The sequence below is a fragment of the Myotis daubentonii genome, chromosome 13 (genome assembly GCF_963259705.1).
Source record: "Myotis daubentonii chromosome 13, mMyoDau2.1, whole genome shotgun sequence".
In the NCBI taxonomy this organism is placed as follows: domain Eukaryota; kingdom Metazoa; phylum Chordata; class Mammalia; order Chiroptera; family Vespertilionidae; genus Myotis; species Myotis daubentonii.
The window spans coordinates 46,082,276-46,097,721 of record NC_081852.1 but is presented as its reverse complement, the minus strand read 5'-3'; the positions used below and the strand labels follow the sequence as shown (position 1 = coordinate 46,097,721).

At 48.3% G+C, this 15,446-nt stretch overlaps 1 long non-coding RNA gene across 1 annotated transcript; it reads left to right on the top strand.

The window, feature by feature from the left end:
* The first annotated feature begins 1,964 nt into the window (after positions 1–1,964).
* LOC132214560 (uncharacterized) lies at positions 1,965–15,154 on the top strand. Its single transcript, XR_009448309.1, has 3 exons — positions 1,965–2,035; positions 13,297–13,472; positions 14,175–15,154. It is a non-coding gene; the product is annotated as an uncharacterized LOC132214560 (long non-coding RNA).
* Positions 15,155–15,446: the final 292 nt, after the last annotated feature.

Sequence of the window (15,446 nt, the reverse complement as noted above, 5' to 3'; positions counted from 1 at the left end):
AAATTAGTGCCAGACTGTGTTAATTCAGTAACTCCCTTTTAACACCCTTTTACTTTGGGGGAAAAAAATAAAAAATTCAATAACTTTTACAGAAAAATTAAAAGAATCTATAATAATAAAAGTGTAATATGCTAATTAGACCAGGCAGATGAACGTCCTTTTGGACAACCTTCTGGACGAAGCCGGGGCTGCAAGGGCCGAACCCCTTGCATGAATTTCATGCATCGGGCCTCTAGTAGTATAATAAATTCCTAAATGCCCTTTACCAAGGGTCACTGATAACCAATATTTTACATTTGCTTTATTCTTTCTCTTACACGTACACACATAGAGATGTAATTATCTTAGTATTATTTTTTCTGAACTATTTGAGGATGTTTCAGACATGATAATCCTTCATCCCTAAGTACTTCAGCACTTCTCTCTCAAGAACAAGGACATTTTCTTACATATCCTAGGACAACTACCAAATGAAGGCAATGTCATTGATATACACTATTATCTAATACATGGTCCATATTGCAATTTTGTCTTTCAGAGCAATTTTTTCCTGACCCAGGATCTGATGTGCTGTGGTTCGTCGTCATATCCCTTTAGTCTTCTTCAATCTGGAAAAGTTCTTCTCAATCTGCTTTGCCTCTCATAACATTGACTTTTTTTTGAAGAGTTTGGATGTCTGACCGTTTTCTCCTGGTTACATTCAGTTTACGCGTTTGGGACAGGGCTGTCACGAGCGATGGTGCGTCCTCCTCGGTGCATGAATCAGGAGGCACCGGGTGTCAGTTGGCCCCATTGGTGATGCTGAGTTTGATCGCTGGTTAATGCCATTCCCACACCCGCATAAAAAAAGCAAAGGCTACATTTTCCCCTTTGAAAGTAAGAAATGCTTTGTGGGGAGATGCTTTGAGACTGTCCTTTCCCCTAATAAACTCTTTGCCCAATCGTTTTAGCATCCACTGGTGATTCTTTCCTGAATCAATAATTACTATGACAGTTGCAAAATGGAATTGTCCCCTTTTGAACAACTAGAATCAGCTGCTATTTATTATCTCACTTTATAGATTGAACCATCGAGGCTCTGAAGACCACAAAGCAGTGAGATTCAGACGTGGGCCTGTCCGATTCCACTGCCTGTTGCCATGCCTTCCTTCTAGCCATGAGGCGTGGGAGTGAATGAGATGTTCTCTCACCCTATTCCCCCACAGAGCACTCCAGCTCCTTGCTTCCCTCCCCAGATGTGAGGCTGAGGCTCTGGTCACAGTGAGATGGAAAGAAATGGGCTGCAGGATTATCTTTGCAAACCGCGGCCCCCACCCCCAGACTTTCCCTCTTAGTCCCTCATGAACCTTCCAAACATTATATCCAGAGCAGAAATCTCACAAAGAAGTCACCGCAATTATCCTGCCCCCTTTTCCAACACACACCCCCAGAGCTAAGAGCTCTCCTCTCCAGATCTCCGAGAATAAGGGAGGGGCTTTGCAAAGGGAATAAGAAGCACTTGTGACTAGAGAGGAGCCAGAGCAGCGGTTCTCAACCTGTGGGTCGCGACCCCTTTGGCGGTCAAACGACCCTTTCACAGGGGTCGCCTAAGACCATCCTGCATATCAGATATTTACATGACGATTCCTAACAGTAGCGACATGACAGTTATGAAGTAGCAACGAAAATAATTTTATGGTTGGGTCACAACATGAGGAACTGTATTGAAAGGGCCAGAAGGTTGAGAACCACTGAGCCAGAGGCAAAGCTACTAGTACAGGGCAACTGCAGAGTGACAGTGTGAGCTGGGAATTCTAAAAGGGAAAAAGGGGAGAGGGGTAGGGAATACAGGAAGTGCTTAAAAGCGCTGACTCAGTCAGACTGCTGGAACTTGACCCTGGGTTCCCCATCAACCTCTGTAACTTTGGATACGGCACTTGCCCTCTCTAGGCCTTGCTTTGTCACCTGTAAAACACACTGTAGGGCGTCATCGCACCTACCTGGCGAGGTTGTGTGAGGAGTCAATGAACTGGTTCATGGAAAGTGCTCTGCCCGGGTGAGTTATTGCTCCATCGGCAGTGGGGGTGCCGGAGAGGAAGATGATTGGGTGATGGTGGGTGGGGAGCAGTCTCCAGGGGCCCTGGCCCCAGGACAGTGTCCGCATTAGGAGAGAACCGTGGTTTGTTATTGGAGAGGCCGGTGGGTCAGACACGGCAGGAAGGATATGCCTGTCATGCGGGGCTGGGAGGGCTGGGATGACTCACCCGCTCACTTGTTTACACTTTATCTCACCTGCTTCCAGGAAGGCTTTGAGAAGCTCATAATTAAAGCTCCAGGTGCCTCGGCTTGCTGAGACAGAAGCGACCGTGTCTCGGCTGGAGCCTGGCTTGGGCGAGGCTGGCGCGGCTTGGCAGGGCCTGGGCCCGCTCATCCGGAGGGACGGAGAAGGGCTGACTTCCGTGCTGTGCGGGGTGGAGGACTGCAGGGATGAGAGGCAGAGGGAGGAAGGGCAGACAGAGACCTGACTCTGGGTCCAGTGGGACAGAGGGACTGGAGGCTGGGCGTGTCTTTTTTGAATAAGGAAATGTGACCGGAGGAGCGGGTGGGGGTGGGGTGGGGGAGAGGGTCTCTGAGAAGGGGCCCATTTCCGGTCTTTGGCTTACACCATCCTGTTGGAGATTCTTGTTGGCCAGCCCTGGGCCCTCCAGCTGCCCCAAGGCTCAGGCCTCTCCACCAGGAACTGCTTCTCAAGTCTGGAGGGAGGGCCTTTCCTCTCCAGGTTCAGGACCCGGTCCAGGTGCCTCTGGCCTCAGGATAAAACACTTATTGGAGGAAATCCTGTCCTCCCCTCAGCTCCCTAGTGATCCCCACCTGCCTCCTCCCCACTCCCGGCTGAGTCGGGTGTCATCCCCCCCCCCCCACCCCCATGCAGCTGGGACATCCTGGTGCCTTGGTCTGGCAGCGACAAAGAAGCCCCACGCCTGGCAGCCCTTCTGTCTCCGGCCACCCAGGGCCTGAGCTGGCCTCCCCTCCCCTCCCCCACACCATTTCCTGCCTCTTACCTGGAACATCCCCTCGCGCCCAGCTCAGCTCAGCTCAGGTTTCCGCAGGAGGCTCACTGACAGCGTCCCCTCTTTACACCAAGTTTTGGCAAGTCCAGCTCGACTCTGACAGACTTTCTGTCACACTTCCCTCCAGCAACTTAAACCTCACTTTACTGGTAATGGAATACCTTCCATTTAGGGAGGTGGAGGGGGTCCCCCCAGGCGGGATTAAACACCACATAGAGGCTGGAATTCAGGCTGAAAAGTAAGGCAGCAAGACTGGGGGTTGGGGAGGGACAGCCAGAAGTCCCAGAGCCAGCTTCTGCCAGTCAGGGCTGTGGGGCTGCCCAAGGGGAGGCAGGCGGCGCCTGGGCGGACAACCGTCGGCTACCATGTGGAAAAAGACCTTATAGGGTGAGATGCATCCACGTGGAAACAAGTTCCCATTCTGGGCTATGGGGCTGTTGTCTGGTACGTGGCCCTGGGGTGGATAAGGGAAGAGAAATCATGTTGCCTGGAGTGTAAGAGCCAGCTAGAGGAGGTGGTTTGGAGGATGAGCTCCTGATTGGTTAGTTTACATGCCAAATCCACACTCCCTGCTCTGCTCTCTCTAAGAATTAGTTAACCTCAGTCATAGGCGCCCCAGCTGCCAGAGCATAAGAACGTAAGAAATTATAATTAACTAGAGGCCCGAGCGTGAAGCTATGTGGGCACTCTTTCTGTGTCTCAAACTTACCCTTTCACCCCAGCTCCTGAAACCCCCGTGCACAGGTAGGGTCCCTAGGCCTGGCTGGTGATCAGGGCTGATCTGTAGGGCGACTGGTGGGGTGATCAGGGGGCCCCCCGCTGGCACTTGCCTTGACTGGCCTGGCACTGCCCACTTGCTGCCCCCCCCCCCTCCCACCGCCGCACCTGCCTTGGCTGGCCTGGGGGCAGCTCCTGTATTGAGCGTCTGCCCCCTGGTGGTCAGTGCATGTCATAGCAACCACTCATTCTGCTATTCGGTTGATTTGCATATCAGGCTTTTATTATATAGGATAGACTTAGCCCTCTCACACTGGATATGACCTCGGTGGGATGGTAAATCCAGGCCTCCTTCTCTCTACAAAACCAGAGGGAAGGGTGTGAAGCTGGAGCTGTGGGCACTCTTTCTGTGTCTCAATTAATCCTTAAGGAACTGAGAACTTACCCTTACACCCCAGCTCCTGAAACACAAATGCCCGCACCCCAGGGCTTGTGGAATACAATTCATAGAGCCATCTCCCGACAACTATAGTCGGGGCGGAACCTGGGCACTGACAGCCAGGTCATAGCGTCCTCTGGCAGTATGATTCCAAAACCCCCACAGGTAAGCCCTAGTGCCCTGCATGAGGTGCAGCAGAAAGGTCTGGGACCAAGGAGAAGCTCCCCCCGCCGACCTAAAGGTGTGGGAGACCCGCACGGCCATTGGCGGCATGTGCTGAGTTCTCACTAACGAAGAGAAGCCAGATATTTAAACAAATATGAAGTAGGAAATATAGGATAGAATGAGTCTCTGAAGGCCTATCATAATTCCCCCACATGCCTTCCTGACACAAGCACCAGAGGTCGTGCGGGACCTGGTGTAGAGGAAGACAGAGACCATCTCAAAGGGAGACGTTTACGTGAGCATTCAGCCTGCCGAAGATCCAGATGACTATGATGGTGGTTTTCTGATTGATTAATTAATGAATTAAAGACACTAGTTTAGAGCAGTTCTAGGTTCACAGCAAAGTTGAACAGAAGCCAGAGTTCCTGTCTACCTCCTCCCTCCCCAGGGCTTTCCCGTTATCAACCTCCCCCATCAGAGCGGTACATTTGTTACACTGACACATTATTCTCACCCGAAGATCATAGTTCAAATTAGGGTTCACTCTTGGTGTGAACTGCACTCCATGGGTTTTGACAAATGTATAACGTCATGTATCTGCCATGATAGTGTCGCATAGAATAGTTTCACTGCCCTAAAAATGTGGTCCTCCTATTCTTCTCTCCCCTCCCCACACCCCAGCCACCACTAATCCTTGTACTGTCTCCATAGTTTTGACTTTTCCAGAATGTCATATAGTTGGCTTCTTTCGTTAGTAATATGCATTACGTTTCCACCATGTCTCTTTGTGGCTCACTTCATTTTGGTGCAAAGGATATTCCATTGTCTGTGTGTACTAGTATACATTTATCCATTCACCGGCTGAAAAACAACTTGGTTACTTCCAACTACTGGAAATATGAATAAAGCTGCTGTGGACATCTTGTAGGCTTTTATATGGACATAAATTTTCAACTCATTTGGGAGCCAAGATTGAAACACACTGAGCTCATCCTCTCCTGTCTAAGCAAATGGCTTGGAGGTGGTGGCAAAACTGAGGATCCAGATAGGGTAGTTCCCTCCCTAGGATCACACAACCAGCCCAGGGAAAGGGACCCCACGGGAACATGACTTTTGAGAAGTGCAATCCCTATCAAAGAAAGTCCAAAGACTGAACCACCTATGTGAGATGAAGTAAAAGAAATGGACAAATGAGAACAAGAACTAAAACAGTCACAATAAGAATCCTCTAGGGATCATGGAGAGTATTATAAATTTTTGTTTGTTTGTTATTGTTTAAAGTATTACATTTGTCTCTTTTTTCCCCATTGACCCCCCCCCTGCCACTCCCATCCCCAAGGGCAAGCCCCCACGGCTCCAGTGTCTGTGCCCATTGGCTATGCTAATATGCATGCATACAAGTTCTTTGGTTGATCTCTAACCCGCTCCCACCCCGAGAATATTATAAATTTGAAAGAGGGAATGAGAATATATAAAGAAGTTATCATGCCGGAACCGGTTTGGCTCAGTGGATAGAGCGTCGGCCTGCGTACTGGAAGGTCCCAGGTTCGATTCCGGTCAAGGGCATGTACCTGGGTTGTGGGCACATCCCCGGTGGGGGATGTGCAGGAGGCAGCTGATCTATGTTTCTCTCTCATCGATGTTTCTGACTCTGTCTCTCTCCCTTCCTCTCTGTAAAAAATCAATAAAATATATTTTTTAAAAAAAGAAGTTATCAAGTGTGAAAAACATAATAGCTGATCTTTACCTCATACCATATAAAAAACAAAATTTAGATGTGTTAAAATATTAAGGCAAATCAAAAAATTTTAGAAAAAAATATAAGAGACTAGTTTTTAGTATCTTTGGGCCCGGCCAGCATGGCTCAGTGGTTGAACATCGACCTATGAACCAGGAGGTCACATTTGATTCCTGGTCAGGGCACATGCCCAGGTAATGGGCTCCATCCCTGACAGATGTTTCTATCTCTCTATCCCTCTCCCTTCCTCTCTCTAAAATCAATACAAATATATTTTTAAAATATTTTTTCCTCAACTCAGTTAGCTTTACAGCTAAGTTCTACCAAACCTGTTGTATTAAGCATGTCTTTTTATTCTGATTCTTTGATATCTGGGGCCTTGCTAACCTTGAAGAGACTGATCTCAGAGAGCAAGGCAATTCTTAGAGATAGTAAAGGACTTACCTACAAGCATGCCTTTCATACGCACACTTACCAGTGCAGAGCCCACACACCCCACTACCTCGCCTACCAGCTCTTACACACCTGGCCATTCTCTCCTTGCCCTAATCACCTCAGGGCCAGGAACCAAGCACTACAGACAGCCCTAAACTAAGAGCCCGTTGAAATTATTTCAACTAGCCAATGCCTTATTCAATAATTTCAGGATGGTGCAGTAAAATGTTAATTCAAATAAGTCACTTTAAATATTTGCTTCAATATTTTGCTTCAAAAAAAATAAACTAGCCAATCCTAAACCTGCTTACCTTGCCTGGCCTTATCTCCTCCTGGCCATATGCCTTGGAGTTACTCAAACTCAGGTCCCTGAGAGTACATGTATAAGTGTCGTTTGCCACAGCAGAGAAAGGAAGGTATCTTGGCATTCATCGTGAGGAGAACGGGTTAGTAAAACATGATAGACGCTTTCTGTGGAGTTACAAACAATAGGTTTGAGGTGTATGAAATAACATGGATAAATCTTAAAAGCAGTGAAAAAGGTAAGGAATGGAAAGATATAAAATGCAGACATATCTAAAACACAATATATCTTTCAAAGATACATATCTACCCAAGGACATAGGCCAAATACAATCTAGTAAGTGTCTTTGAGAGAACAGAGAAATACAAGCAGTAATGGAGATGAAGGGAAGAAAAATCTCTCTATATAAAAACCTAAGCGACCATTATGACTTGTCGACCGAATGACCAGTCGGCCAAATGACCAGTCGACTGGTCACTATGACGCGCACTGACCACCAGGGGGAAGATGCTCAATGCAAGAGCTGCCCCCTGGTGGTCAGTGTACTCCCACAGCCAACCTCCCGTGGCCAGCCAACCCCCCGTAGTCCCTCCCCCAAAACTAGGCAAGACGGCCCCGATCGCCAGCCAGACCGAGGGACCCCACCTGTGCACGAATTTGTGCTCTGGACCTCTAGTAAGCATATAAAAGTAAACTAGAGAAGGCCTTGTATGAGAGCATGATTGCATTGCATGGCCTGGGAATGTGGCTAACTGAACTCAGCATCTGAGGTCTACCCCAGTCAAAACAGACCACACACACACACACTCACACACTCACACACACTCACACACTCACGCACACTCACACACACGCACATACACTAAAGCTACGTTTGTACCAGGCCTGTTAGCCTCTTAAAATTAAGCCTGGAGCCTCAGAGGTGTTAAGCAGAAGGATATTCAGGGGATTCTAAGGTGCAGGTAATGCTCTTTTTCTTGACCTACATGATGGGTTATTCATTTTATAACTAATTAGAGAACTAACTAATTCATGCACTGGGAGTGAGGGGGTCCCTCAGCCTGGCCTGTGCCCTCTCACAGTCCAGGACCCCTCAGGGGATGTCTGCCTGCCGGCTTAGGCCTGATCCCTAAGCCAGCAGTCAGACATCCCTCTCACAGTCCAGGGCTCTCGCAGTCCAGGGCTCTCGCAGTCCAGGGCTCTTGCAGTCTGGGACCCCTTGCTCCTTACTGACTGCCTGCAGTGGAGGCGGGAGAGGCTCCTGCCACCACCACTGCACTCGCCAGCCAGGAACCTGGCTTCTGGCTGAGCAGCACTCCCCCTGTGGGAGCACACTGACCACCAGGGGGCAGCTCCTGCATTGATCTTCTGCCCCCTGGTGGTCAGTGCATGTTATAGCAACCAGTCATTTTGCTGTTCAGTTGATTTGCATATTAGGGTTTTATTATATAGGATTGTTAAAGGATATAAACAAGTGATATGGATTTCTCTTTATTGTTCTTTCTCAGTCACATGAACTCTTAGAGCTCCTCTAGTGAAGCAGAGACCGGGGGCTTTGGGCATTTGTCGCCCACCTTGTCACCTCCCTCTTCTCCCTCCTACTCTCTGAGGGATTCTGAGGAACAGCTTCAAACCCTCAATATGGTCCAACTCTAGTTTCACTGAGGAGAAACCTTTGGGATGGCCTCTGTCATTTTCCAAAGGCGGCTAAACATCAGATGACTGTCATGGGGCCTGCTGGGACCAAAGCCCAGGGATTAAGGCCCTGGCCAACCTTGACTCCAGAAGGCTGCCCTCTATGCCAGGCACTGAGCGGGGCTCAGGAGGCTGAGGTCTTGTTCCTGCCCTCTGATGGGGACAGGTAGTAACCCAGAAGCCAGCCCTTGAAGTCCATCCATGTGTGTGCTTCCTCCACCTGGAAATCCTCTGCTATCCCTTTTCTGAGCTTGTCAGGTCCTGTACTTGTCAGCCCTCAACCTCAGCCAGACTCCTCTGGGGAGAGAGTTAAAAATCGAGTGTGCCAACTTCCTGCCAGCCCCCACCTGACCCAGGTTTAGCTCTGGCCTGAAGCCATCTGTCAGGAGTCACCTGTACATCCATCTATTTGTTTAAAGCTCTTCCACAGGTGAGGGAAGGAAATGAATAAAGCGGCTTGTGAACATACCTTCTTCCTAGGGTATGTTCAACCAGCCCAGAAAGTAAGACGTTGGGTCTTTAAATCTCTACATCATGGATATGACTGGAGGTGATGCGACTTGCCCAAGGCCACCAGTAGAGTGAAGCTTGGACAACAGATGTCTCACTCCAGAGCATGTAGCCATAAACCCTCTCAGAAGCCACCAGGGCAGAGACCAGGGGCTTCCAAGCAAAGTGCATTTCTAACCCTGGAAGGAGATCTGTGGGAGAATGAATACTTTCTCATCCCCTCTGGAGAGGGTCTGGCCTGCCTGGGGTTGACAGGCACAGGGAAATGAAGCTCTGCTGGCCCAGATGGCCCAGAGCATCAGTGGCCAGTGCCTCGCCCCAGTGGTGCTACTCCAGGGAATGGGCCCCGGTGAATGCCAGCTGCGAGCAAGAAGAAACAGGAAGGGTGAAGAGAACACCATTGGAGGCTATTTTTGGCATAGGAGCTATTTTGAGGTGGTGAGAGTTTAGAGAAAACACTAGGACAGGCTGTCAGGAGTCGATTGAGCTCGGGCACATAATGGACTTAGCAGGGGGCACCGGTGTCTGGGCACTTCATGACAGTTTTGTAAGGTGTAAGTAAGCAGCCCTTGCTGGGAAGAACGGCTACATTGCCGCTAGACGGACAGGAGTCTGAACGCACAGTAACAGGGGATGAGCTCCCCCTTGTGGCACTTCATGGTAATGTCAGCCCTGAACTCAGGCCTAGGCATCTGGAGAAATTCCTTCCTGTACTGATAGAACAGTGGTCCCCAACCTTTTTTTGGCCATGCCCCCCCTACGCATCTCTAAAATCCTGATGTCCCCCCTGGGACATATAATTCTTATTATTCAAAAAGTTAACACCTATTCACGTGGAGGAAGCCTAAAAGGCCATTAATTTGGTGTACACAAGCTTCCAAAGAACATGGCATCCATGAAAGAGAAAAATAAAAGAACGAAAGGACAGTTGAAGTACTGAGAAAGAAATCATTAAGAAATTGTTTAAATAATAATAATAACATGAAGTGATATGAAAAAAACAGCAAATAAAGTTTCAAAACATATAATAGAGAACTGAAATGCATAAATATGTCACAATATATATTTATATGCTGTATACGAGGCCCCTAGAACCATAAGAAATGCAAAAAAATTCACTGTTCATAACTCGTTCTCGAATTGCCCCCCTTAAAAATCAAATTGCCCCCCTGTGGGGTGGATGCTGCACCCCCACTCCACCCCCACACACACACCCTTGGGAACCACTGGTCTAGAACTGATAAAGTGCTTATGTGTGTTGGGCCTTGCACTAGTCATTACATCCATTGTTTCGCCTTCACAACAGCTGGTGGGGAACTGTTTCTCTTCACCAGCACTTGTCCTCCATCCTCTACCCTCACGGCAGAAGCCTCACTTCCTCCCAGAGAAGCCTGCTGCCCCTGCCCCTGGGTTCTATCCCTCTGCTTGGTACACCCAGAAAGCCTGGCGGTCTCTCTGATGCTTCTCACACTTCACTACGATTAGTTTATCTAATTGTTTACCTTCACCCATGGACCATAACTTCCTCAGGCAGCTTACTCTCCATTGCATCCCTGGCAGAGAGAAGGGACTGAATTCATTTTTGTCGAATGAGTTAATGATGACTGAGAGAGTATTCCTGGCATGCTTAGCTCGGACACAGGGTCAACGTCACAGCCTGGAGTTATTCAGTGCCTCAAGCTGGCACTCACTTAGGGAGACTACCTCTAAAGACTGTTAACCTTGAAATCTCGAGCACTTCCCCTTGCAAAACCCCAGACAGCTACATGTTATATTCCTTCGTATTTGAACCATTCCTTCACTGATCAAATGTAGGGAGAAAAAAATCAAGGAAGGATTTTATGACACAACCATCGGGTGTTGGGCAGAGTCCCTGAGCGTTGGTCCTGGGTATGGTCGCTGAAGTGGAGGAAGAGGGTCCATCAGCGAACATCGCCCAGCAGGTGAGCCCATTTAGCTGGCTCTCCAAAACTGGGGCCACGATCAGTGGGGTCCGGGATCACACCTGCCATCTCTCACTGTGTTACCTTTTGTGAAGTTTTAATAAGTGACGTGGCCTCCCCTGGTTAGAGGTTTCTCCTCATTCATCATTTGTATATAATGGTGAAAATGGCATCACACATGTGCCACAGAAACACCCTGGAATACCCTGAGAGCATTGGAAAGACTTCTAACAGTCTATGTCTACAGACGAAGAAATGGAGACTCAAAGAGTAATACAGTGTGCTCACGATCACACAGCTGGGAATTGGCAAAGCTGGGATGGCAATCCAATGTGTGCCCTTAAAATTGTTTTGAATAAATAATATACTCACATCACACAATATTCAAACAGTTCAAAGCAGTGACAAGTCCGCCTTCCTTCCACCCTCTCTCTCAGGCACTGCATTGCTTTTTTCCCCCAGAGAACCAGAGCTGTACTTTTCTTGCGTGTTCTTCCCAAGCTTTTCCTTACATCTTGAAACCTACATATTCTTCTCACACATGCGCATGTGGAAGGAAGCCTGGCACGCGCCCTGTTCTGCGTCTTGTTCTTCCCACCTAACAAGGTACAAACTGTCCCCCCAAATGTATACACTCCTTTTCTCTTTTTAAAATACGTTTTTATTGATTTCAGAGAAGAAGGGAGAGGGAGAGATAGAAACATCAGTGATGAGAGAGAATCACTAATTAGCTGCCTCGTGCATGCTCTCTACTGGGGACTGAGCCCAAAACCCTGGCATGTGCCCTGACTGGGAACTGAGCCATGACCTCCTGGTTCATTGGAGACTCTAGAACAGGTGCGGTATGCAGAGCGCCCTCTCGTGGATGCAGTATGCAAAAAACAGTATTGCTGACCTCTCCCAGTCTTCTAGTGCAGAGGAGCGCAGTTCCAAGACTTCTCCTTTGCCTCAGGTGCTAAAGGCAGAGGGGAAAGAGTTCTTCCAAATTCTGCTGCCTCCTTCTAGACAGTGGAGTCTCAAATTTAGGGGTATCCTGGGCCCTAAGCTGCTTTAGAGTATGAAATCAAGAGAAAAGCGTCAGAGAAATGAGAATCTGGAAACAAAAAAAAAATGGCCCATCTGGTGTGGCTTTAATAGTTGAATATTGACCCATGAACCAAGAGGTCATAGTTCAATTGCAGCCAGGGCACATGCCTGGGTTGTGGGCTCAATCCCCAGTGTGGGGCATGCAGGGGGCAGTCGATCAATGATTCTCTCTCATCGTTGATTTGTCTCTCTCTCTCCTCCCTCTCTCTGAAATCAATAAAAAATGTATTTAAAAAACAAAAAAATAATGAAGGGAGAATCAGTGATGGAAAAATTGGTCCACCCACCACAGACAATAGTGCAGTGAAGGCCTGCGGGGGGTGGGGGTGCAGCTGCCGGGTGGAGGGAGTGAATGGGGGGTAGGGGGGGGGAATGGGACATCTGTAATGCTTTCAACAATAAAAAGAAAAAGAAAAATGAGTCCACTACAACGGGCTGAGGTCACCTGCAGACGGAAATTGCAAAGACTATGCTGTCTTCACTCTCCAGGTTCATAGACCTTTGTGAGTTCCCAGACAACCACCCCCCCCCCCCGCCCCTCCTCCCACACCCATCTCCACAACTAAGATAGTGATGCTCAAATCAGCAAGTGGGGTCTAAACCCAGCCAAGTCAGGCAGGGCTTGCCCTTAGGGAGAGCCAATCCTGAAGCCCCTCTGCCTTTGGGAAAGACTCTGAGTTGGACTTACGGCTTGAGGTGGCCTCGTGCATCTGACCAGCCCCAGGAGAGAAAGTGCCTCCAGAACCCAGTCTGGCCCCTGGTTCTTCTCCATATTCAACCTGCCTGCTAACCAGTGACAGTGGCCAAATACATCTATCCGTTCCGTGAGCCAGGCACCTGAGTTCTGGGTCTCCGTCTTCTGAAACCAAACTACTCCTGAGGCTGTCCTGGCTCTTCACTCGGGAGAGGCAGCCAAGGCTGTAGGAGGCTGTGGCTTGTACAGCCAGGGGCATATGGGAGAGAGTGGAAGTCCAGATGGGAAGAGAAAGCAGTTAGTCCTGGTACTGGGAGCTTTTGAAGTGACAAGTGTGGTAGGCAGTCTTTGCAATGGTTCCACTGATCCCTGGTTCCTGAGGCATCACCTCCCCGTGAGTGTGGGCTAACTACAGACTTGCTTCTAATAAATAAAATATAGAAGAAGTGAGGGGCTGTTGCCTTTGAGATTAGGCAACAAAAAGACTGTGGGCTCCATCTTGACTGTAGATTCCCTTTAGCTGGCTCTCATAGGCTCTTGCTTACATGCTCTGATGACACCAGCTGCCAGGTTGTGCTTCCCTGCAGAGAGGCTCAGATGGCAAGGAACTGAGGAAAGCTACCAGCCAACAGCCAGTGAGAAACTGGGGACCTCAGTCCAATAACCCACAAGGAACTGAATCCTGACAACAACTCTGTAAGTGAACTTGGAAGTAAATCCTTCCCCAGTCAAGCCTTCAGATGAGATTGCAGCCCTGGGTAACTCTCTGATTGCAAACTTTCAAGAGGAATGCACACCAGAAGACGGTCGGACAGATGCAGAATAGGCTACGTCAGTATCCATCACACCTTACAACTGATGGTGAAACTCCATCTTCTCTCACAGAAATCCCACTGACTCAACCCACCTAGCCCACCCCACCCCCACCTCCATCTTCCTTAGCTCCAGCCCGTCTCAGGGAGGAAGGACCCTCTCTCCCATCCACTCTAAAGATGTCTTATCTGTTTGGTCAAGAACAACCTTATTCGCCCTAACTGGTTTGGCTCAGTGGATAGAGCGTCAGCCTGCAGACTCAAGGGTCCTGGGTTCGATTCCGGTCAAGGGCATGTACCTTGGTTGCAGGCACATCCCCAGTGGGGAGTGTGCAGGAGGCAGCTGATTGATGTTTCTCTCTCATCGATGTTTCTATCTCTCTAACCCTCTCCCTTCCTCTCTGTAAAAAATCAATAAAATATATTTTTTTAAAAAAAAGAACAACCTTATTCTCTAGGTAGAACCATCATTCAGTAATTTTCACTCTGCCTACCCGTGAAAGGTCAAAGTCAAGCTGCTAATTTTGGGGTCATTATTATCTATGTCCTCAACTATTCTTATCAAAATGTATGCCTTATTCCTCAGGACCAATTTGGGAGGAACCCAAAAGGACCCCAAGGGGAAGAGGATCTTGGCTAATTTTCACTCAGAGCATCCCCTTTGATGCCAACAAGCGTTGGAGAATCTTATCTTTGGTCCTCCCCAAGTCTTGTCTCCTAGTATCCTGCTGACTGAACGAGGTGGGAGGGCAGTGTCCCTGTATCTCTATTGCCCTAGGATGTCCTTGATCTCTGTAGATGGGAGAAGGAGCTCAGTAACCTTTTATGAGGCACCACTGACTCAGCCCTGAGGCAGGCACTGGGACAGAGTTGGCCACAGCTCAGAGGGTGACCTCCAGAGCCCGCCCGCTAGTGGGAGAAGAAGACAAGTAAACGAGCATCCACAAAACTCTGTGATGCGCATGATGAGAGAAGGACACCCAGGATATTTTGGGAGCTAGGAAGAAAGCATAATTCTTTCCTGAAGGCAGGGAAGGCTTCACAAAAGATGAAAGTTTATTGGGCATCCATGAAAGAGGAGAAGCCATTCCAATAAAGGAAATGACATGTGCAGGGCCACAGAGGTCTGACAGAGTGCAGCACACTTGGGGAACCACACGCTGTTTGGTAGAGATGGCACTCCAGTGAGAGGAGACAGGACCACTGAAGGATTGTTATTTTTGTTTGTTTTTGTTCTGACATGAAAAGATGTCCAAAATAGGTTATCAAATGAATAAAACAAGCCACATGAGAGTGTGTATGGTGTGATCCCTTTGTATTTTGTACATTAATATGTGCTTGCTTGCATGTGAATGTCTAGAAACTTGTCGGAAGAGAACACATAAAACCGACAATTGATACTTTGAAGAGATGGACAGGACTGGAAAGGAGAGGAGAGAAGAGAAAGGCAGTGAGGAAGAGGACTGCTCTCCCTTTTTATCTCATGCCACTTTGCACTGTTTGCATCTGCATTATTTTACAATGTTGATATGTTAAAATAATTTAATGAAGGAAGTGATATAACCACATTTGCCTTATAGAAAGATCCCCTTCACAACACAGTTTGAATGTGGATGGATATTAGATGCTATTAAAAATTATTGTTCTTAGCCACATATGAAAAGAACCTTATTTTTTTGAGGTAAATATTCTGATATCTAACATAAAAGGGGTTCTAAGCCTTGCAAACACTGTACCCATGAATTTACCTGTTCCCTAGCTGTGTGAGTTTCTCCAGAATTGCTCTGTGGCCTGGTGAAGACAGCAGGTCTGAGGTGGTGATAGACTCCAGGCCTGGGGTTTGTCGGTGGCTCGGATT